Source organism: Bufo bufo, chromosome 9 (genome assembly GCF_905171765.1).
Source record: "Bufo bufo chromosome 9, aBufBuf1.1, whole genome shotgun sequence".
Lineage (NCBI taxonomy): Eukaryota > Metazoa > Chordata > Amphibia > Anura > Bufonidae > Bufo > Bufo bufo.
The window spans coordinates 53733486-53758839 of NC_053397.1; the positions used below are offsets into that span (position 1 = coordinate 53733486).

Below are 25354 nucleotides of genomic sequence, written 5' to 3' on the forward strand. Positions count from 1 at the left end.
TCTAGTGGTAGCATGAGACGGAGTCTACAACCCACACAAGTGGCTCAGGTAGTGCAGCTTATCCAGGATGGCACATCAATGCGAGCTGTGGCAAGAAGGTTTGCTGTGTCTGTCAGCGTAGTGTCCAGAGCATGGAGGCGCTACCAGGAGACAGGCCAGTACATCAGGAGACGTGGAGGAGGCCGTAGGAGGGCAACAACCCAGCAGCAGGACCGCTACCTCCGCCTTTGTGCAAGGAGGAACAGGAGGAGCACTGCCAGAGCCCTGCAAAATGACCTCCAGCAGGCCACAAATGTGCATGTGTCTGCTCAAACGGTCAGAAACAGACTCCATGAGGGTGATATGAGGGCCCGACGTCCACAGGTGGGGGTTGTGCTTACAGCCCAACACCGTGCAGGACGTTTGGCATTTGCCAGAGAACACCAAGATTGGCAAATTCGCCACTGGCGCCCTGTGCTCTTCACAGATGAAAGCAGGTTCACACTGAGCACACGTGACAGACGTGACAGAGTCTTGAGACGCCGTGGAGAACGTTCTGCTGCCTGCAACATCCTCCAGCATGGCCGGTTTGGCATTGGGTCAGTAATGGTGTGGGGTGGCATTTCTTTGGAGGGCCGCACAGCCCTCCATGTGCTCGCCAGAGGTAGCCTGACTGCCATTAGGTACCGAGATGAGATCCTCAGACCCCTTGTGAGACCATATGCTGGTGCGGTTGGCCCTGGGTTCCTCCTAATGCAAGACAATGCTAGACCTCATGTGGCTGGAGTGTGTCAGCAGTTCCTGCAAGACGAAGGCATTGATGCTATGGACTGGCCCGCCCGTTCCCCAGACCTGAATCCAATTGAGCACATCTGGGACATCATGTCTCGCTCTATCCACCAACGTCACGTTGCACCACAGACTGTCCAGGAGTTGGCAGATGCTTTAGTCCAGGTCTGGGAGGAGATCCCTCAGGAGACCGTCTGCCACCTCATCAGGAGCATGCACAGGCGTTGTAGGGAGGTCATACAGGCACGTGGAGGCCACACAAACTACTAAGCCTCATTTTGACTTGTTTTAAGGACATTACATCAAAGTTGGATCAGCCTGTAGTGTGTTTTTCCACTTTAATTTTGAGGGTGACTCCAAATCCAGACCTCCATGGGTTGAAAAATTTGATTTCCATTTTTTTATTTTTGTGTGATTTTGTTGTCAGCACATTCAACTATGTAAAGAACAAAGTATTTCAGAAGAATATTTAATTAATTCAGATCTAGGATGTGTTATTTTTGTGTTCCCTTTATTTTTTTGAGCAGTGTAGTTCCCACAACATTAAAGCTATAACATCTTTTTTTCATCCATCAGTTCCACTTCCAAAATCTTAGAAGATGTCCATGACAAGGCCATGAGTTTGGCTAGTCTTTTAGGTAACAGGAATAAATAAGCTTATATTTCAGGAAACTGAAGAGCGCCTTGAATGATTAATAAAATGAGCCTTATAACTTCAGCTTTTATTGCTTTCGCTTTCATACTATAAAGCCACAAACTATAGCAGGTGTATATGGTCATGTACAGCATTCAGTTCACAAGCTCAGAACAAAATAAATGAGGTTTTGAAAAAACGTATGATCACAGGGTTTTTTCAAGACATTTTAACTGATGACCAATCTTCAGGATAGGTCATCAGTATCGGACTGGTGGGGGTCAGACACTCGGGACCCCCGCTGATCAGCTGTTTGAGAAGGCAGAGGCGCTCCTGTAAGTGCTGCGGCCATCTCACAGCTTTCCCTTGGCCATTGATCACGTTCATTGGTCACATGGCCTAGGTGCAGCTCAGCCCCATTCAACGATTATCCAGTCACCACTTGAAGTGATGACTCACCTCAGCAAATAATTGGCTGTGTGGCTTTCACAGCCACTTCCTGTTGAGACAGGAGCAGGAAGTGGAGTGCAGCACGGACCAACACACCATCAATATGGCAGTGAGGCAACTGAGGCGGGTATAAGCTTTTTTTTTTAACCAATCTTTACCCCACTGTAGGCCTTTTTTATTTTGCTGTAATACTTCTTTACATTTTCATTAAAGAGGACCTTTCACCTCTCCTGACATGCCTGTTTTAATAGCTTCATGCATTCCCCATGTAATAACAATTCTGGAGCCTCTATTCTTAGGCCTCTTTCACACGAGCGTGTCCGGATAAAGTCCGGTTGCGTTGCGGCAAACCCGCGCGAGTAGGTACCCAATTGCAGTCAGTTTTGACTGCGATTGCGTTCCGTTTTTATCGCGCGAGTGCAATGTGTTTTGCACGCGCGTGATAAAAAACTGAATGTGGTACCCAGACCCAAAATTCTTCACTGAAGTTCAGGTTTGGGTTAGGTGTTGTGTAGATTGTATTACTGGTTATAAGGGGAAATAATAGCATTCTGAATACAGAATGCATAGTACAATAGGGCTGGAGGGGTTAAAAATAAATAAATAATAATTTAACTCACCTTAATCCACTTGTTCGCGCAGCCCGGCATCTCCTTCTGTCTTCTTCCTTGAGGAATAGGACCTTTGATGACGTCACTACGCTCATCAGATGGTCCGTCACATGATCTTTTACCATGGGGATGGATCATGTGACGGACCATGTGATGAGCGTAGTGACGTCATCAAAGGTCCTATTCCTCAAAGAAGAAGACAGAAGAGATCCCGGCTGAGCGAGCAAGTGGATTAAGGTGAGTTAAATTATTTGCATTTATTTTTTTAACCCCTCCAGCCCTATTGTACTATGTATTCTGTATTCAGAATGCTATTATTTTCCCTTATAACCATGTTATAAGGGAAAATAATAAAGATCGGGTCCCCATCCCGATCGTCTCCTAGCAACCGTGCATGAAAATCGCACCGCATCCGCACTTGCTTGCGGATGCTTGCGATTTTCACGCAGCCCCATTCACTTCTATGGGGCCTGCGTTGCGTGAAAAACGCACAATATAGAGCATGCTGTGATTTTTATGTAACGCAAAAGTGATGCGTGAAAATTACCGCTCATGTGCACAGCCCCATAGAAATGAATTGGTCAGGATTCAGTGCGGGTGCAATGCGTTCACCTCACGCATCGCACCCGCGCGGAAATCTCGCCCGTGTGAAAGAGGCCTTATGGTTCTATGTTGTGCCATTCCTTTATTATTTCTACTAGAAGTTATGATTGAATTGCTCTGTGCCCTTACTGCAGACTGCTAGCAATTTATTCATAACGTCTAGTAGAAATAATAAAGGAATGACACAACATAGAGACATAAAATTAGATGCTCCAGAATTGTGATTACGTGGGGGGTGCATTAAGCTACTAAACCAGGCCTGCCAGGAGAGGTGACAGGTCCTCTTTAAAGGGGGTTCCCTTTCTTTAATGATTATGAAATAACGCCCAGATATGCCATAAATGGAGGTGGACATACCTAACATCCATTCTGGTAGGCAAGGGGGCCACTGCATCCTGAATGAACGGAGAGCCGGCTGTCCATGCCTGTGGTCCTCCACATTCAAGTCTACGGCAGTTGCAGAAACAAGCTGTGGGTAGGCCATAGAAGTCCAAGATGAAAATGTCCTTTAATTAAGTATCAGGCAAGTGACAAAAAAAAGTCCCCATACTGAATCAACAGGATTATTAGGGCTCATACACGCAAATATGATATAGACAAGATGCAAGAGCAAGCACCATATTTTACACATAAGTAACCGTTTCTGTTCACACTTTTTCTTTTGACTACCTTTGACATAGATCCATAGAACCCTATGAAGTGTCGTATCCCAAAAGAGTGTCATATTGCCATAGTGGGCTAGTATAAGTCGGCATACCCTTTTGTATAGCGTAGCCTGCAGTGCTTTTCCATACAGAGGTATACAATATAACAAACATATAGCCCATGTCGTATAGTAGATAAGATGTGTAGCACATGGCTCCTGACTACAGCTGCTATTTATCTCAATAGGGGCATGAATAGTGCAATATATAGGACCAAGTAAGGAATAGTACTGACCACAATGGGATGTGCAGTGCAGATGCATATACCCATAATTCACTGGATTGTAGACCAGCAAGATGAGCTCCTGCATTTTTTGTAGTCACAATCCTTTTTTTTTTTTTTTTTTTTTTTTTTTTTTTTTTTAATGGGTGGCAATTCAAATCTCCCATTCACTTCAATGAGAGCTGAGCTGCAGTAATCCACCATGACCACTATATGGCCACTTTCCTGTCCTATTCAAAGAGCCGATTCCAGCTCTAATGGCTGCAGGGAACGATGATCGGTGGCGGTGCAGGGTGTTGGAACCTCACTGATCGAGTATTAATGGCCTATCCTGGGGATAAGTCATCAATATCAGTCTAATGGAAAACCCGTTTAAAGCGCTTGTCTCACTTCAGCAAAAATATCATTTACCTTGTAGAGAAAATTGTGATTGTCCATATTGCCTCCTTTGCTGGCTGGATTCATTTATCCATCACGTTATACATGGCTCGTTTCCATGGTTACGACCACCCTGTAATCCAGCAGCAGTGGCCGTGCTTGCACACCATAGGAAAAAGCACCAGCCTATGTGTACTCCGGTGGTGCACTTTTTTCTATAGTGTGCAAGCACGACCAGGACTGATGGATTGCTGGGTGGTCGTAACTAGAGATGAGCGAATTGAAGTTGATGAAGTGGAATTCGATCCGAATTTCAGATTTTTATTTTACCGAATCCGAATTTCCTGATGCTTCGTGGTAACGAATCACATATTTTCTTAAAATGGCTGCTGCACGTGTTAGGACACGTAGCAAAGAACTCTGGGAATGAGGGATCACCCACAATGCCATGCATGCAGCCAATCAGCAGCCAGCCAGCCCTGTGATGTCGCAGCCCTATAAATAGCGCAGCCATCTTGGATTCTGCCATTTACCAGTGTACTTAGTGCAGGGAGAGACGTCAGCAGGCGCTAGGGAAAGTGCTAGGAAAGACTTGAAAATTTTTATTTTGCCGAATAGAAGTTTAGGGAAAGAGAATTAGAAGTGTAGGGAAAGGATAGGGAGGAATTATTCCACAATATTGAATCAGAACAGGGTCCAATAGGGGAGTGTACAGCCTGGGTGATAGGAACAATCCTATTACACCTTGCTGCACTGACTGGGGATCCAAATTGCCATTATACTGCTGCTTTCAGGTTTGCAATAGATGATACCTCTGTAATTCCAGCAAACCTTTTTTGGCGTGTATTAGTGGGGTGAAAAAAGGGCTTGTTTGCCGTTCAGCGGTGCAGTTATATATTCTAAAGCCTTTTTTGGCCTGTATCAGTGGGAAAAAGGGCTTATTAGCCATTGTGTGGTGAAGTGAGAAAATAAGAGCCCTTTTTGGCATGTATTAGTGGCAAAAGAAAATAATATTTGCCGTTCAGCAGTGCAGTTATATATTCTTAAGACTTTTTTGGGGTGCATTAGTGGCAAAAAAAAGTTTTATTTGCTGTTGTGTGGTGAAGTGACAAAATGACAGTCTATTTTGGGGTGTATTAAATTCCTTTTTATTTATTATTTATTTGATCTAACAGTATGTCAGACAGAGAAGTGCCAGGCCCTGCACAGGGGAGGGGCAGAGGCCTAAATGTTTCTGCCGCAGGCAGAGGTCGCAGCAGAGTAAGGTGGAGTGGCAGCAGCGGTCACTTCGAGAGGCCTCAGCTCCCTGTGTCATCTAGCGGTCGTGTCTTGGCCAGCAACCCAGCGGTTCTTGAATGGTTGACTCGGTCATCCACTTCATCCCAAGTGACATCAGACACCCCCAGCCAAGACTTGGTGGGTTCGTCAGACACAACCCTTAGTTGGCATGGCCCGGGAGCAGGCCCTGTGCCCTCACCTGTCCTCAACCTGCCTCTGTTCTTTTCTGTTCCCTCAACTAGAGAAGTATTATATGCTGTGGGCTCAGCTCCACTATACAGCGAGGACGAGCTACTAGAGGACAGCCAGCAGCTACTGCCCAGCCAAGATCTGGAGGAAACATCTGCAGCTTCCTCCGGTAGGTTGGCAAGTAGTGATGAGGAAAGTGGCGTAGGGGCTGGTGTTGCGAGCGGCCAGCCTTCGCAGTAGTCTACCTGCCCGGAAGGTAGTGCTGCAGGGTTTCACGGAGGCAGCGCCGGTAGCAGTCAGTCAGTGTGGAGTGTTGGGGGTAAAATCACCTATTCTGCGGTGTGGCAGTTTTTTGTTAAGCCGCCTAAGGAAGCGAACATGGCCATTTGCCGAATCTGTGGGCAGAAGGTGAAGCGTGGCCAGGGTGCCAATGCTGGAACCACAGCCCTGCGTCAACATATGCAGCGTCACCATAAAGTGGCCTGGGAGAACCGTGGCTCCAATGTGGTGGTCCAGCCTGCCGCAGCGACTGCTGCATCACCCAGTGGCACGCACCCGATTTCAGGCAGTCAAGGCTACACCACCTCAGCCGAAGGGAGCTGTCTGTCCTTCTCATCATCTACCGGTTCTGATGCTCCTGCTCCTCGCCCTCCTACTCCTCGTCAGTCACTCCGTCAGCAATCGATCACCGAAGCGATTGCCAAGAGACAATGTGTGCACTCATCCAATGGCGCAGAAGCAGAAGTTGCTGATGCTGCAGTCCCTCCCTTTCCAAGTGGTGAACTCTGCACCTTTCAGAGAACTAATGGCTTGTGCCGAGCCGAGGTGGAGAGTCCCAAGCCGTCTTTTATTTGCCAAAAAGGCAGTACCAGCCCTGCACATGTATGTAGAACAGAAGGTGGGCCAGTCCTTGAGCCTGTTGATGTCTGCCAAAGTGCACAACAGCGCCGACGTGTGGAGCTGTAACTACGGTCAAGGACAATATATTTCCTTTATGGCCCACTGGGTAAATGTGGTTCCTGCCCAGCCAAACCAGCAACTTGGCCAGATGAAGCCGCTTCCGCCTCCACGTTCTCACGCCGTTGGTCCTGTGACAATGTCTGCCTCTGCCTCCCCATCCTCCACCGTGTCCTCAGCCTCCACTGTAGGGACAATTCACAGTTCTCCTCCAGCATACCACATGTGCAGGGCATGGCGGTGTCACGCTGTTCTACACCTCGTTTGCCTGGGCGAACGGAGTCACACAGGGGAGGAACTGCCCCGTGTCCTTCATCAAGAAATCGAATCCTGGCTTTCTTCACGACAACGCAAAATCGATTGACAACGGGAAGAACATGGTGTCGACGCTAAGTCATGGAGGGCTGAGCCATGCATGGCGCACTTGTTCAATCTGGTTGTCAAGCGGTTCCTGAAGTCTTCCACCCATCTGCAAGACATCCTAAAAATGGACAGGAAACTTTGCATGCACTTCAGCCACTCGTACGCTGCAAAGTACACCCTCCTTGAGCTGCAGAGGTAGAACGATGTCCCCCAACATAGGCTGATATGCGACGTTTCCATCCATTGGAATTCCACCCTCCATATTTGAACTGACTATACGAACAGAGAAAGGCCATAAACGATTTCTTGATGATCCAAGCGGACAGGAGTACTCCCTAGTGGCAGCTCATGCGTGACACCTGCTGTTTGCTCAGGCCCTTTGAGGATGCCACATTATTTGTCAGTCGCCAGGACTACGGGATGAACAACGTCATTCCACTGCTTCATATCCTGGAACAGATGCTGGTAAATCTGGATGGTCAGGGTACTGGAGACGTGGTGCCTACATCTCACGGCCACATGATCTCTGTGGGGGCTGAACTGGAAGAGGAGGAGGACATTGGAGCACAAGCAATGTGTACCGAAATGGGTGGTTTTTCTACACAGGCGACTTGAGAGGAGGAGCAGGGGCAGCCGGAGGAGCAAGAGGGACATGAGGAAGATAAGGCAGATGACCCAGACACACCGTAGCAGTATGCAGTGGAGATGGAGGCAGGGAGTCCCTCCGAGTCACTTGCGCAAATGGCCCGCTGCATGCTCACTTGCTTGGATAGTGACAGCCGAATTGTCACAATTCGTCTGAGAGATGATTTCTGGTTCTCCATCTTGTTGGACCCTCGCTACCGGTCCAAAATGGGGGTCTTTTTTACACCCGTTGAAAGGGAGGACAAACTGAACTACTATAGAGACCTCCTATGTAGTCAGTTGGCCGCTGCCAATCTGCGCCATCCTCCATCCTCTCGCAGGTCTGACGAGGGGGGGGGGCCCTCTGCGCTCTCATTTCACTGCTATGGCTGCTGTGGCAGGGTGGGTGGCGTCAGCACCCAGCACACTCGACCAAGTGCCAGGCCAACTGTTCCTGGGGGGGGCCCACTGTGTCCGCTCACTCTTGCAGCTGTGTCCTGGTCTTCATTAAACTGCCTGTTCTGAATTCTAGTCAGCAATGCAGACAATTTTCGCCATGTGCACTGCTGGGGTGGTTCGTACCGGGCTAAAGGACCTTCCTGAAGTTCCTGATGTCATCTGCCCATGTGACCAGTGGGGGAGGAGCCGGAGGAGCAGAGAGCTGTGTTCCTGTACAGAGAAGAACAAGGCTGGAATGTGGTGAGGCCTAGCTATGTGTATGTATGTTCCTGTGTGTGTGTCTGTCTGTCTGTTCCTGTGTGTGTGTGTGTGTGTCCCTCCCTGTGTGTATGTGTGTGTCCCTGTGTGTATTTGACAGTCCCTGTGTGTGTCTGTCTGTCCCTGTGTGTGTGTCTTTGACCATCCCAGTGTGTGTCCCTGTGTGTGTGTGTCTGTCTGTCTGTCTGTTCCTTTGTGTGTGTGTGTGTGTGTCCCTGTGTGTGTGTCCCTGTGTGTATTTGACAGTCCCTGTGTGTGTGTGTCTGTCTGTCCCTGTCTATGTGTCTTTGACCATCCCAATGTGTGTCCCTGTGTGTGTGTCACCATCATCGTACTCACAGTGTTCCCAAGCCTTGATGCAGCTGCATCAGGACATTCTGTACGGGGCAAGAAGATGGAAGATGAGGCAGCACCGCCAGCATGGAGTCCGTGGGAGAGGCACAGGGAGGCACATTAAGGATGTAGGTAACACTACCACATTATCAGCACTAGTGTTATCTGAGGCTTTTACATAGGACTGCAGACAACACAACCACATTATTAGCACTAGTGTTATTTGTGGATTTACTTCGGACTGCAGGTAACACTACAACATTATCAGCACTAGTGTTATCTGTGGTTTTACATAGGACTGCAGGCAACACTACCACATTATCAGCACTAGTGTTATTTGTGGTTTTACATAGGAATGCAGGTAACACTACCACATTATCAGCACTAGTGTTGTCTGTGATTTTTACATAGGACTGCAGGTAACACTACCACATTATCAGCACTAGTGTTATCTGTGGTTTTACATAGGACTACAGGTAACACTAACACATTATTAGCACTAGTGTTATCTGTGGTTTTACATAGGACTGCAGGTAACACTAGCACGATATTAGCACTAGTGTTATGTGTTGTTACATAGGACTGCAGGTGATATCTACTATATTAGAGAGTTATCACTGTGTAAGGGGGCCCACTGAGACTTTATCGCCCAAGGGCCCACATGAACCTGTAGCCGGCCCTGGGGGTAGGAGCAGTACCAGCTCCATCAGCAGCAGCTTGAGTCTAGAGTCGATTATGAGCAGCTTTCTTAACCCGCTTAGTGAAGAAACTACTCACCAGCAGCAGCAGCTAGACCTGAAGAAGAACCTGAACCAGCAGGTTGTGGCATACTTGGACAGCACCCTATCATCCCACATTTAAGATCCGCTGGACTACTGGGCAGCCAAACTGGATTTGTGACCACAACTGGCCGAGTTTGCCCTGGAAAAGCCGTCCTGCCTGGCCAGTAGTGTGGCATCAGAGCGGGTGTTTAGTGTAACGGGGGCCATAGTTACCCCAAGGAGAACTCGCCTGTCCATCCAAAATGTGAAGAGACTGACCTTTGTCAAGGTGAATCAGGTGTGGATCAGCCAGGATTTCCACTGATGCATCAGATTAGATCATTCATGCTGCCTCACCCAAACCATGACAAAAGAGAACGGTTTCTTCTGGCTACCTGCCTCAACTAATATTCTGATGCTGCCACCCGCCTGATGCCATAGATCTGATGCCAAGTGCTACTTCTTACACCCACCATTGTCAGCGGGTACTGTTATTGCCACCCACCTCCCCACTCTGTCACCAGGTCACTCTGTGGACTCCTGATGCTGCTGCCACCTCCCCACTCAGGTCTCCTCATGCTGCTGCTGCCACCTCCACACTATGTCACCTTGCCAGTCTATGGTCGTCTCATGCTGCTGCTGCCACCTCCACACTATGTCACCTTGCCAGTCTGTGGCCTCCTCATGCTGCTGCTGCTGCTGCCACCTCCACACTCTGTCATTGTTCCAACTCTGTGGTCTCGTCATGCTGCTGCCACCTCCACACTCTGTCATTGTGCCGCTCTGTGGCCTCCTCATGCTGCTGCTGCCACCTCCACACTATGTCACCTTGCCAGTCTGGGGCCTCCTCATGCTGCTGCCACCTCCACACTATGTCACCTTGCCAGTCTGTGGCCTCCTCATGCTGCTGCTGACACCTCCACACTATGTCACCTTGCCAGTCTGTGGCCTCCTCATGGTGCTGCTGCTGACACCTCCACATTATGTCACCTTGCCACTCTGTGGTCTCATCATGCTGCTGCCACCTCCACACTCTGTTATTGTGCCACTCTGTGGCCTACTCATGCTCCTGCGTCTGCCACCTCCACACTATGTCACCTTGCCAGTCTGTGGCCTCCTCATGCTGCTGCCGCCAACTCCACACTATGTCACCTTGCCAGTCTGTGGCCTCCTCATGGTGCTGCTGCTGCTGCCACCTCCACACTATGTCACCTTGCCACTCTGTGGTCTCTTCATGCTGCTGCTAACTCAACACTATGTCACCTTGCCAGTCTGTGGCCTCCTCATGCTGCTGCTGCCACCTCCGTACTATGTCACCTTGCAGCAGTCTGTGGCCTCCTCATGCTGCTGCTAACTTAACACTATGTCACTGGGCCACTCTGTCGCCCCCTCATGCTGCTGCTAACTCAATACTATGTCACCCTCTCACTCTGTGCCTCCTCATGCTGCTGCCACCTCCACACTATGTCACCTTGCCCCTCTGTGGCTTCCTCATGCTGATGCCACCTCAACACTATGTAAATGGGACACTCTGTGGTCTCCTCATGTTGCTGCTGCTGCCACCTCCCCACTATGTCACCTTGCCAGTCTGTGGCCTCCTCATGCTGCTGCTACCTCAACACTATGTCATTGAGCCACTCTGTGGACTTCTAAAGCGGTTCTCCAACCCTCCCCACTCCATGACTCAGCCACTATTTTGCCTTTTTGGCCTGGTTGACATCATCCTTTATTTGACCCTTCTTCTGATCTGTCAGAAGGAAGGAAAAATGATATGCACAACGGATCCTGTCTGTGTAGCAGCTGTAAGGCCTTTATGGTCCCATCAGAATTGGCTTATGATTTGGTAGCCAAAAGCAGGAGTGGGTACAAAACACAGAAGACATGCAAATATTCCATTCACGTGTCATCTCTGTTTTGGATCCACTCCTGTTGATGGATTACTGTCACGGCTGAGGATGGGGGAAATCCTCAGCCGTGTGAGGCCCGGTGATGTTACGGCTGCTTGGCCATGAAGACAGGATTAGGGAGCAGGTCACCTCCTAAACGCATCCCTAACCTGACCCTGGCTCCTAGCTACATGAGCCAACCTTGATGGTAGGAGGGCTCATGCTCCGGAACCTAAAAGTCCCTGCTAGCCCTCAAGATGACCCTCACCTAGGAGCTGAGTAAGACAAGCCCACTCCTCCTAGACACGGAGGAGCAGGAGTCTCAACGGCCAAGCTGCAGGAAAAGGGGAGACATAAACAGCTCTATGGATATGGCAGGTGAACAAAGAGTTCCACCTACCTGCCACAGCCTTGCTGACTGGATCCCTGTGTAAGCAGGGTGCAGATCACAAACGCATCCCCACACAGGAACCCAGATCCATAGCTGCACAAAATCACATATAAAACATCACACGGACATCACACATAACTAGAAATAACTTAAAGCGACATTATGGTTATGACCACAGGGGTGGCTCTTACTGGCAGGTAATAAAGACATGAGGCTGCTCTCAGCTAAGCATGGCTGAAGCAACCTGCAGGCCTGCAAAAGCAGTGAGGCTTTATAGGCCAAGAAGCCACACCCCACAGTCGGACACACCCAGTGCACACACACACTAGGAAGGAGATTAACCCTTCCAACACCAGGGAAGGGAAAACACCACTTAAAGGAGACGTGCACACAATAAACATAAAAAGCAAGTGCACACATACACACATCACACAAAACTCAAAACCGCATGCACAACGTAGCGAGCTGCAATGGCACAGCTCAGCCTGCTACGCTGCCACATACACACTGTTGCCAGCGGCAACCACAGGTGAGGCAAATACCACAGCCCTCACCTGTGATTGAACACCAAAGAAAACCGCTGACAACCGCATGCGGTTCAGGAGTCACGGTCATAGCCATGGCCGTGACAATTACTGACCAAATACTGACCGAGTGAAGGCGGATGCTCAACAGACAGGATCCGTTTTTTGGGGGGTTATTGTTCTGACGGATCAGAGGAAGGGCAAAATGATCAGTGACCTCAACACAAACTTACTGCTGACACCCTCTCCAATCTGTCCAGGGGGCTCTACTTGTATGCCAGGAAATAGCAGTTTTTTAACGCGATTTGCCGTGAATACATTCAGAACCATGGAAATAAGCAGTGTATAATGTGATGGAAAAATGAATCCAGTCAACAAAGGAGGCAATATGGACAATCACAATACATTAGTAAGTGGCTCTACATGATAAATGCCACTTGCTGAAGTGAAAGTACCCCTTTAATATAGGATCTTTTATTGGATTTTTACAGTAGCCCTCATTTTTATTTCCACACTTCTATCTCATCTTCTGATTGGCGATACTTGTTCTGTCTGTGCCCAAAGTAAAATCACTGTAGTGCACATTTTTTCAGCCTTTTCCCCCCTCTTTGAATTGCCAAATACAAAGAGAGGACTGGATTGATAGTAGACATTGAGCACTTATTATTAGTGACAGCAAAGTGCAGACAATGAGAGTGTGACATAGCGGCAGCGCATTATCCACCAGCCATATTGTGTTACTCACCTGATGTGGAAGACCATGCCTGCCAAATGTTATCACAGAGGTCACCTCAACAGACCCTCCTTTCATTCTCCTGGATCTACGTCTTTGACAGGTATCATCTTGGTTTCCTCGCCCAGGTAATGCAAGCTGCTGTGCCTATATATTATGTTACCAGGTGGGATTCTTTGACCTGAGGCTTTTTTTTTATTTTTTATCAGGACATCAAGACTGGAAATGTATGGAAAATGTTCTAATCTCACAATCATCAATTGTCCAAGAGTGATCACTCGTTAAAAAGATCAGATGCACGGCAGGCATTAGGCATCTGTAATAGAGAGGCAGCGTCCTCCGTATTATATACAGATAGGCTCGTGTGGAGCTGTAGACCAGTATCGAGGGAAAGCTGCACCGCAGTTAGAAATGATGCCCTTCCAGCAGGTCATGCTGGGCGTAGTTTATCTGCGAATGCACTTGCTTATTACTGTGCATGTCTTCCACTAAAGCAATTTAAGCCACATTCAGATATACAGGATTTGTCACAAAATGTCCACTGCATCCACAGGCAGTCCAAAAAATCCACTGGGAATTCTGGGCATGCTATGACATTTTCAAATTTGCAGCATTACTATTAGGCTGCCGACCGTCACACTCAAATTTGGCATGATGTTTTTCTTTTCTTGCCAGTAAAAAACCAGTTAGTTTTTTTTTTCTCTACAGGAAAGGATAAAGGAAAATAACACAATAGCCAGGGTATGCTGCAATTTAAAGGGAATGTGTCATCAGAAAATGACTTGCTAATGTTTAACAGATTTTTAACTAATTTTTAATTTTCCATGTCACTTTTTATATTTAAATTAAAACTAAAATTCCTGCTGTTCTTGCACTGGCCACTAGGTCTAATAATTGGCGCCACTTCTTGTTCTGTGCAGATCACTTTACAGCTCATCTGTCATCCTGCCTGTAATGTTATCACTTCTGTGTACAATGACCTCTGCACAGGTCACAGAACATGCCTAGAAACTCTGCCATAGAAGTCAATGAGGTTCCCTCCTGACCATTGTGTCTATGGACCAAGGGCAGGGGAGGGCTGGCAGCCTTAGTCCTGGGGGGCAAATCCAGTCAAGTGGCCCATGTTTAGCCCCGCCTATTAGTAAAAGCCCCTCCTACATATAATAGGCCACTCCCAACAAACACTGTACAGCTGACATTCTATTGTTGCGGCCTGTCTCTACACATCATACGGAGAGGGGAGGTCTGTCCTGGCTGCACTGCCTGCTTCACATTATACAATAAACAGCCGGCTACAGCCAGGAAGCTCTCCTCCTCCGCTCTCCTCCCTCCCAGATCCTGCTCAAGGCCTGTGGTTCCCCCCACCATCTGCCACCCGCCCGTGGCCTGCTGCCCCCCTTTGTCGTCCTCACCTAGCTCTGAATCCTCCTTCTGCAAATGGCAGGGGGAGGAGCCGGAGCATCTCCTCTCCTACATAGCGCCACATACCTCTTACATCCAGTGATGTCACCTTTGTTGTAGACGTTCTCTTACCTCATCTTCTCCATTCAGACCAGACCGCCATGATGATTTTTCAGCTCTGCAGAGATTGACAAACAGACATTAATTTCCCACATTTCCATCATCTTCACATCTTCTGAACACCCTTTCCTGCCACCCCCAATACTATACTGCAGAAACAGTCCCCCTGGAAATACTACTACCACACAGATAGTGCCCCCTTCAACAATTATTGGCACACAGTGCTCTAAAAAATAACTGTGCCCAGACACTAATAGTATAAAGATAATGTCCCCCAAAAATAATTGTGCTAAGCTGATACTATGCCAGTGTGCTCCCCAAAGTAACAGTCCTCCCCAAAATCCCACCAATAGAAATAATTCTCTGCCAGAGCACACTTAGTAGTAATAATGCCCCTATAGTGCCCATACTAGTAATCATGTTCCTCATAGCCCCCCAGTTGTAGTGAAGCTCCGCATAATACCCCCTAGTAGTAATAATTCTTCCTATAATATGACAGTACATGAAATACCCCCGCTTAGTGCCCGCAGTTGAGCTAATGTCCCCATAATGTATGCCAGTATAAAATACCTCTATATAGTGCCCCAGTAAATGCCCTCATAGTGCTCCTCTCCCCCTTCCCCATAGTGTCCCCCATAATATGCCAGTAAAAAAATGCCCCTTCTTAGTGCCCCCCAGCAGATGCCCCTATAGCGCTCCTCTCCCCCATAATGTGCCAGTAAAAAATGCCCCTTTTTAGTGCCACCATATGCCCCAATAGTGCTCCACTACCCCATAGTGCCCCCAAATAATGCCCCATAGTGCCGCTCTCCCCTATAGTGCCTCCCATAATGTGCCAGTAAAAACTTCCCCCTTAGTGCCACCAGATGCCATAGTGCCCCCAATAATGTGCCAATAAAAAGGCCCCTTTAGAGCCCCCACTTCCCCATAGTGCCCCAAATAATGCCCCTATAGTGACACCAGATGCCCCATAGTGCCGCTCTCCCCTATAGTGCCCCCCATAATGTGCCAATAATATAAAAAAAAGCCCATTTAGAGCCACAGGATACCCCATAGTGCTCCTCTTCCCCATGGTGCCCCCCCCTACAATGTGCCAGTAAGAAATTCCCCCATAGTGCCCCCCCCAAAATGGGCAAGAAATAAATGCCCCCAGAATACCACCCAAAAATAATGGGGCTGTAAGAAATGCCAGCTCCCTAATTAGTGCCAGCCCCCCCGTAGTGCCAGCTCCCCCATAGTGCCAGCTCCCCCCATAGTGCCAGCCCCTTCCCCCATAGTGCCAGCTCCCCCCGCAAAGAAAAAAAACCCAAAAAACTAATACTTACCTCCTTCAGCAGCGATGCAGGCCTCTTCCGGCCTGTGTCCTGCACTGTGTGCTGCCCGGCTCAGGCGGCGCGATGATAATGACATCATCGCACCACCTGAGTCGGCCTCTGATAGGCTGCAGGCATTAGTGCCTGCGGCCTATCAGAAGAACAGGGGAGGGAGACGCCTCTCCCTCCTCTGCCCCACAGCACAGCCATCTGTATCGCTGTCCTTAGGACGGCGAGACAGATGAATATGGAGATGAGCGTTCCACAATGGAAGCGCTCATCTCCTACTGCCCGCCGCCACCACCGCCGCAATTACATCCAGGGCCACGCCGCCTGTGGTGATCGGCAGTGCGGCCCTGAGGAATAAAAATAAATAAATAAATATTTGTTAAAGACAGCCCAGCGGACATTTTTTAGGGCGGCCTGGGGGGCAATTGCCTCCCTGCCCCCCGTCCCAGCCCACCCCTGACCATGGGGCTGCTATAAAGCAATTCTCTTAAGGCCCCTTTCACACGGGCGAGTATTCCGCACGGGTGCAATGCGTGAGTTGAACGCATTGCACCCACACTGAATCCTGACCCATTCATTTCTATGGGGCTGTGCACACGAGCGGTGATTTTCACGCATCACTTGTGCGTTGCGTGAAAATCGCAGCATGCTCCTCTTTGTGCGTTTTTCACGTAACGCAGGCCCCATACAAATGAATGGGGTTGCGTGAAAATCGCACGGTTGCTAGGTGACGATCGGGATAGGGACCCAATCATTATTATTTCCCCTTATAACATGGTTATACGGGAAAATAATAGCATTCTGAATACAGAATGCATAGTACAATAGCGCTGGAGGGGTTAGAAAAAATAAAATAAAAAATTTAACTCACCTTAATCCACTTGTTCGCGCAGCACCCGGCATCTCTTCTGTCTTCATCTGTGAGCAATAGGACCTTTGATGATGTCACTGCGTTCATCACATGATCCATCACCATGGTGATGGATCATGTGATGAACGCAGTGACATCATCAAAGGTCCTATTGCTCACAGATGAAGACAGAAGAGATGCCGGGTGCTGCGCGAACAAGTGGATTAAGGTGAGTTAAATTATTTATTTTTTTTACCCCTCCAGCCCTATTGTACTATGCATTCTGTATTCAGAATGCTATTATTTTCCCTTATAACCATGTTATAAGGGGAAATAATACAATCTACACTACAACTAACCCAAACCTGAACTTCTGTGAAGAAGTTCGGGTCTGGGTACCACAGTCGTTTTTTTATCACGCGCGTGCAAAACACATTGCAACCGCGCGATAAAAACTGAACATCGGAACGCAATCGCAGTCAAAACTGACTGCAATTGCGTACCTACTTGCGCGGGTTTGCCGCAATGTACCGGGACCTAATCCGGACACGCTCGTCTGCAAGGGGCCTAATGCTTTCTAAATGTTGTTCAGAACAGCTCAGGCAAGATGGCCGCCCCCTTAATCAGGTTCACAAAATAAAATAAAAAAATCTGCAATCAGAAAATAAAAACAGATAAGAAAAAAAAGATATGTGCTACTATCTGATTTTAACTGGCAGAAAATTTTTGGTGACACATTTCCTTTAAAGAAAATGCCCCCCCCCCCCCCCAAAAAAAAAATACTAAAAAAATGTAATACCGCAAATGAAAATGCGATTAAAAATGGGCGTGTCAAAAAAGTGGCAAAGACTACAAAATTCGGCAAAGATACTAGGGAAAAAAAACTGGTGTAAATCCAGCCTAAGGGCTTCTTCTGACAAATGATGTTGACATCCATGATCTATCTGAACACTGACCTGTCACAGACCATTGGTTCTTACAGAGAAAATTGCAGCATGTGTTACGTCTGCCAAAATTTGTGGCAAAAAACCTCTGACCTATCTGAACCCGGCCTTACATAGGACAACCCTTTGGAAATATAGATACAATACAGATGATCTACGGATAACATTCAGATGCATTCATGTTTGGAAACATCTTTACAGATTTCAATGGGTATTTTCCATTCAAAAAAGTTTAGTGTGCGAGGCTACCAGCGCACATTGCGGATTATGTGAATTTTTTTAGGGCAGATTTTCGTGCAGAGAAACTGCAATGCAAAGGGTGAGATGAAGGCTGCACATAAAGTTTTGATTAAATTGGTTGTCCCACAAAAAATATTTTACAGTTTTCAAACAAGCCCATGGATTTGTATACTTTTGTAATGGGTGCAAATGCTCAGTTTCATCTTTCAACTGCCTCCTGAGCAGGGAGATAGATGCAGCAGAAAGGACACCCCCCCATCTGCTGCAGAAAGGACACACCCCCTGATCCGCAGCAGGAAGGACACACACCCTGACCTGCAGCAGAAAGGACACACACCCCTGATCTGCAGCAGAAAGGACACTCTCATTGAGCTGCCAGCTTTATATAAATCTAGAGCAATTGAAGCAACGATTGGGGAGATCTCTGGATCCATGTGAGGTACAGGGCTGGTTCTAAGTTTGTTAGAAAGAGACTGTCACGTACTATATAATATCTAATTTTCATTTAATTTTACATTAATGGTGGGATATCCCCTTTAAGGCAGGTTTCACCTGTATCAGGCCATCCGCTACAGGAGAATTGCTCTGATTTTCTTTACTCTTTTTTTCTTTCACTCTTTTCTGCTCCAGGACACTCACATTATCATCCGTAGGAGAATTGCTATATTGGGAGCACGATGTGATGATGTCACTGCGCAGTGGTAAATTAAAATAGAAAGTGGTTCTGAAGGCACAAAGCCAGGGAGGAAGTGGAACATCCAGATTGTAGGTGCAGATCTCCTTTATATGGAAACGTATCTTCTTCTTATTGCGCAGCTGGACATTTCCACCTATTTCTTTTTAACACGTTAACCTATTTGTGAGTATGTAAGGCTACTTTCACACTAGCGTTCGGGGCTCCGCTTGTGAGTTCCGTTTGAAGGGGCTCACAAGCGGCCCCGTCCAGCCCTAATGCATTCTGAATGGATGCGGATCCGCTCAGAATGCATCAGTCTGGCTCCGTTTGTCCTCCGCTCCGCTCAGCAGGCGGACACCTGAACGCAGCTTGCAGCGTTCGGGTGTCCGCCTGGCCGTGCGGAGGCAAACGGATCCGTCCAGACTTACAATGTAAGTCAATGGGGACGGATCCGTTTGAAGTTGACACAGTATGGCTCAATTTTCAAACGGATCCGTCTCCCATTGACTTTCAATGTAAAGTCAAAACGGATCCGTTTGCATTATCATGAACAAAAAAAAAAAAAAAAATTATTATTATTTTTTTTTTTGTTCATGGTAATGCAAACGGATCCGTTCTGAACGGATCTAAACGTTTGCATTATAGGTGCGGATCCGTCTGGGCACATACCAGACGGATCCGACCTAAACGCAGGTGTAAAAGTAGCCTAATGCTTTTTGTTATTAAAAAAATAAATAAATTGTGGATAGTTTTCTGGATATAATTTTCTTGAAGTCACTCTTTGAACAGTTGTGTTAAAAAAAATAGCAGTGAGGTTGAAAAAGCTAATAAATTAAAAACTCATTATAATAACTTTTATTACCATAAATGCAAATGCACTGGAAATATTTCACATTTAATTCCAAATCGACATAATAACAACATTTATCCAGTTTGTGCTAATTCTTTACAGAAAGTAAATAAAAAGGAATATTAGGCTGTTCAAAAAAAAAAAAAATAGCAGTGCGAGCCTTTTTCTTCAAAAGCTCAAAAATGTAGGGGGTCTTAATAACTCTTTTACGCTGGTGGTGGATACGCTGAAGTTATGTAAAGGCGCCGGCCTCTACATAACTTTGGCGCATTCACCGTCGGGCTAAATGTAACCACCGCTTCCTAGCTGGCTTAAATTTAGACCATTTTCTACGCCTAAAACAGGCATAAATGATAAATGAGACGGGCCTGTCATCCCTGTTTTTAGACCTGGCGTAAGCGGAGAAAAGTCGCAGATTGTGGCGCAAAGAACCTTAATCTGCGACAGATATACGCCAGAAAACTGGTGTATATCATGTAGTAAATGACCCCCTTAATGTATAAACTTTAAAAATGAGATTTCTCTATTCTTTGAATTAGTGTTGGTTGATATGGATTTGTTCTGCGTTGGGGTTCGTTATGTAATACAGTTCAGCTTGTGCAGCTACTTACAGTAACAGCGCATGCGCGAGACTACGTCAATTACTGGCAGCCACGTTCATATACCTACCGCGATCGGGAACTCCTACTGTTTACTGTAAGCAGCAAAAAAGATTCTGATTTGTCCAAAGCAGGACAAATACGAATCAACCAACACTATTTTGAATGACAACCAATATTTAGAGGTATAACAATTGTTTCTGAGAACTGCTGTACATTTGTGTTGCATGGAGTCAACCACCTTCTGGCACCTCCAGTCCAGGACAATTGGACTACATTCCACAGTTCTTATGCATTTTTGTGTTTTGCCTCATAAACGGCATTTTGATGTCACCCCACAAGTTCTCTATGGGATTGTGGTCAGTGGATTGGGCCACTCCATTACCTCAAGATGTTGTTCGCTTAGGCCCCTTTCACACGAGTGAGTATTCCACGCGGGTGCAATATGTGACGTGAACGCATAGCACCACTGAATCCTGACCCGTTCATTTCAATGGGTCTGTGTCCATGAGTGTTTTTTTTCACGCATCAGTTCTGCGTTGCGTGAAAAACGCAGCATGTTCTATATTCTGCATCTTTCACGCAGCCCTGGCCCCATAGAAGTGAATGGGGCTTCAGTGAAAAGCGCATTGCATCCGGAAGCAAGTGCGGATGCAATGCATTTTTCACTGAAGGTCGCTAGGAGCTGTTGTTTGTAAACCTTCAGTTTTTTATCACGCGCGTGAAAAAAAACGCATCAAAACGTTGCACTCGCGCAGAAAAAAACTGAACAACTGAACGCAATCGCAGACAAAACTGTCTGAACTTGCTTGAAAAATGGTGCGAGTTTCACTGAACGTACCCTGAACGCATCCGGACCTAATCCGTCACACTTGTGTGAAAGAGGCCTTAGGCTGCGTTCACACGGGCGAGTATTCCGCGCGGGTGCAATGCGGTAGGTGAACGTATTGCACCCGCACTGAATCCTGACCCATTCATTTCTATGGGGCTGTTCAGATGAGCGGTGATTTTCACGCGTCACTTGTGCGTTGCGTGAAAATCGCAGCATGCTCTATATTCTGCCTTTTTCACGCAACGCAGGCCCCATAGAAGTGAATGGGGTTGCGTGAAAATCGCAAGCATCCGCAAGCAAGTGCGGATGCTGTGCGATTTTCACGCATGGTGATGGACCATGTGATTGGAGCATGTGATCTGACGTCACCAAAGGTCCTTTAGCCCATAGTTTATCTTTTAAAGAACTAAAGACCGGGAGAACTACGCGAACAACAGGAGAAGGTGAGTTAATTTTTTTTATTTTTTTTAACCCTCAACTGATCACCTACTAAGCATTCTGTTTTCAGAATGCTATTATTTTCCCTTATAACCATGTTATAAGGCAAAATAATAACATCTACACAACACCGAACCCAAACCTGAACTTCTGTGAAGAAGTTCGGGTCTGGGTACCACAGTCAGTTTTTTATCACGCGCGTGCAAAACACATTGCACACGCACGATAAAAACTGAACATCGGAACGCAATCGCAGTCAAAACTGACTGCAATTGCATTCCTACTCGCGCGGGTTTGCCGCAACACACCGGGACGCATCCGGAACTAATCCGGACACGCTCGTGTGAACGCAGCCTTAGGCCTCTTTCACACGAGCGTGACGGATTAGGTCTGGATGCGTTCAGGGTGCGTTCAGTGAAACTCGCACCATTTTGCAAGCAAGTTCAGTCAGTTTTGTCTGCGATTGCGTTCAGTTGATCAGTTTTTTCTGCGCGGGTGCAATGCGTTTTGATGCTTTTTTCACGCGCGTGATAAAAAACGCAAGGTTTACAAACAACATCTCTTAGCAACCATCAGTGAAAAACGCATCGCACCCGCACTTGCTTGCGGATGTAATGCGTTTTTCACGCAGCCCCATTCACTTCTATGGAGCCAGGGCTGCGTGAAAAATGCAGAATATAGAACATGCTGCGATTTTCACGCAACGCAGAACTGATGCGTGAAAAACAACGCTCATGTACACAGACCCATTGAAATAAATGGGTCAGGATTCAGAGCCGGTGCTATGCGTTCACGTCACGCTTTGCACCCGCGCGGAAAACTCGCTTGTGTGAAAGGGGCCTTACTCACTTGTTTTGGGTCATTGTCGTGCTGTGGTCTTCAGCATAGGGCAACATGATCTCCTCAAGTATTTTGATATATATTTAAACTGATCCATGATCCCTTATATGCGCCAAATAGGCCCAACATCATGGTATAAGAAACATCCCATATCATGATTTCTGCACCACCAGGCTTTACTGTCTTCACAGTGTCGGGGGTGGTCTGACATACTGTCTGTGGCCACTAGACCCAAAAAGAACAATTTTGCTTTCATCAGTCTACAAAATGTTGCGCCATTTCTCTTCAGGGCTGTCATTGTGTTTCTTGGCAAATTTTAACCTATTCAGGGCATGTCATTTTTTTGAAGGGAGTTCTGGCTGGTACTTTGGCTTCTCTTCATCGTCTTCTGATTGTCACTGGTAACTTCAGATCTTCTTTGAGCTTCCTGGAGGTGATAATTGGCTGAGCTTTTGCTATTTTGGCTTTTCTTTGATCCATTTGAACAGTAGTTCCCCACCTACTATTACATCTTTAAGGTTTTGGTTGCCATTTCACAGCATTTGAGATGATTTTAGCTGAGCAGCCAATAATTTGCTGTGCTTCCCTATATGTTTTTCCCTCTACAATCAACTTTTTCATCAAAGTATGTTCTTCATCAGAACAATGTCTGGAACTGCCCATTTTCCTCACTATTTCAGAAGGAAATGCAGTATAACCAACATGTGCAACATTTGCCGCCTCCTACCTTAAATAAGGCTCAAAATTGAATTCAAGGAGGCAGTCCTATCAGTGATTGACAACTATCTCTGTATTCACAGTCACAGAGGGAAGTCTGTCAATAACTGATAGGACTGAGTCCTTGACTTCAAAGCCTAGTATAAGCACGGTTATAAATGAGTAGATTACAAGTTTTACTGAATCTCTTCCCATAAGACTTTATATCAGCCTTCTCAGTTCCTCCTGCTCTATATCATACTGCCTTCAGCTCAGACACTAAGTTCAAGATAATAGGTTTCCTTTAGCTTTCTCTTTGTCTGGAACTTTAACATCATGAACATTCTCACTTACCTCTATCAGACCATTGAGATTTGAGGGGTGATTACTCACAGCACCACACATAGCCTGTGCTGTCCATGTTGCACTTATCAATACCCTGCTCCTCTGTGTGTTTCTCCTACCCTCTGCTTCCCTTGTACAGAGGGTTGTAGTCAATGGAGTATATTCAGACCATGGTCTTGTTACCAGTGGGGTACCTCAGGGATCTGTTCTGGGACCCACATTGTTTAATATCTTTATCAGCGAAATTGCAGAAGGCCTCGATGGTAAGGTGTGTCTTTTTGCTGATGACACAAAGATTTGTAACAGGGTTGATGTTCCTGGAGGAATACACCAAATGGAAAAGGACTTAGGAAAACTAGAGGAATGGTCAAAAATCTGGCAACTAAAATTTAATGTTGATAAGTGCAAGATAATGCACCTGGGACGTAAAAACCCAAGAGCAGAATATAAAATCAGTGATAGAGTCCTAACCTCAGTATCTGAGGAAAGGGATTTAGGGATCATTATTTCAGAAGACTTAAAGGTAGGCAGACAATGTCACAGAGCAGCAGGAAATGCTAGCAGAATGCTTGGGTGTATAGGGAGAGGCATTACCAGTAGAAAGAGGGAGGTGCTCATGCCGCTCTACAGAGCACTAGTGAGACCTCATTTGGAGTATTGTGCGCAGTACTGGAGACCATATCTCCAGAAGGATATTGATACTTTGGAGCGAGTTCAGAGAAGAGCTACTAAACTGGTACATGGATTGCAGGATAAAACTTACCAGGAAAGGTTAAAGGACCTTAACATGTATAGCTTGGAAGAAAGAAGAGACAGAGGGGATATGATAGAAACTTTTAAATACATAAAGGGAATCAACAAGGTAAAAGAGGAAAGAATATTTAAAAGAAGAAAAACTGCTACAAGAGGACATAGTTTTAAATTAGAGGGGCAAAGGTTTAAAAGTAATATCAGGAAGTATTACTTTACTGAGAGAGTAGTGGATGCATGGAATAGCCTTCCTGCAGAAGTGGCAGCTGCAAATACAGTGGAGGAGTTTAAGCATGCATGGGATAGGCATAAGGCCATCCTTCATATAAGATAGGGCCAGGGACTATTCATAGGATTCAGATATATGGGGCAGACTAGATGGGCCAAATGGTTCTTATCTGCCGACACATTCTATGTTTCTATGTTTCTATTTCATGCTGCTTATAGACTTGTCTCAAATGGGTCAGTATAGGTCTCTGTGATGACTGCTGGCGCTGTTCAAAACTCTGTGGAGGTGCATACATAGCCTGCTTACTTAGTGAGTCTGGTGCAATTATATTTATGGTATCTACAGTAGCATTTATTTACTTTCACACTTGCGTTAGAGGATTCTAGCAGGCAGTTCCGTTGCCGGAACTGCATACCGGATCCGGAAATCCGTATGCAAACGGATAGCATTTGTTTCCGGATCCGGATGCATTGAAATACTGGATCCATCTCTCCGGTGTCATCCGGAAAAACGGATCTAGTATTTATTTTTTTCCGCGTTTTTAAAGGTCTGCGCATGCGCAGACCGGGAAACCAGATCAGTTTTTCTGGAACATTGGTACCGGATCCGGCATTAATACATTTCAATGATCCGGCATTCCGGCAAGTGTTCCGGCCAAATACTGTAAGAGGGACTGAACTGAAGTATTATATCCCATTCGAGATATTTTTCTAGCGACGTTATCTCCCATAGATCTTTCAACTCTGTAATTAGTAAATGTTCTAACTGTTGCAATATGTTTCTAATGTAAGCAAAATGTGCGTTGTTATGCCTATTAGTGCCCATCTGATGTACCTTATGTGGTCCAAAGATGGTTTGCACTCTATGAATGTGTTCTTTTCTATCCCACCAAAGTTCAGACATGAACTGAAAATTAAGACCTTGGAAAGATTATCCTAGTATAAAACCCTTGGTTGATAATATAAAGAGAAGAATCTATATAAAAGAGAAAGAAATAAAAGAAAAAAAAATGAAAAAATGTAAGAGTGTAATAATATTACAGGTAATAGCTACTAGAGAGGGGTCGTTGATCCAGGAAGTTATTCTGATTGTCTG

The 25354-nt window shown here is 46.5% G+C and overlaps 1 long non-coding RNA gene across 1 annotated transcript; it reads right to left on the reverse strand.

Annotated features, from left to right (window-relative positions):
- Positions 1 to 1644: 1644 nt before the first annotated feature.
- LOC120979385 lies at positions 1645 to 6288 on the reverse strand. The gene is made up of 3 exons (XR_005774278.1): positions 6279 to 6288; positions 3533 to 3535; positions 1645 to 1767 (listed from the first exon to the last, which is right to left on the reverse strand). It is a non-coding gene; the product is annotated as an uncharacterized LOC120979385 (long non-coding RNA).
- Between the last annotated feature and the right edge of the window lie 19066 nt (positions 6289 to 25354).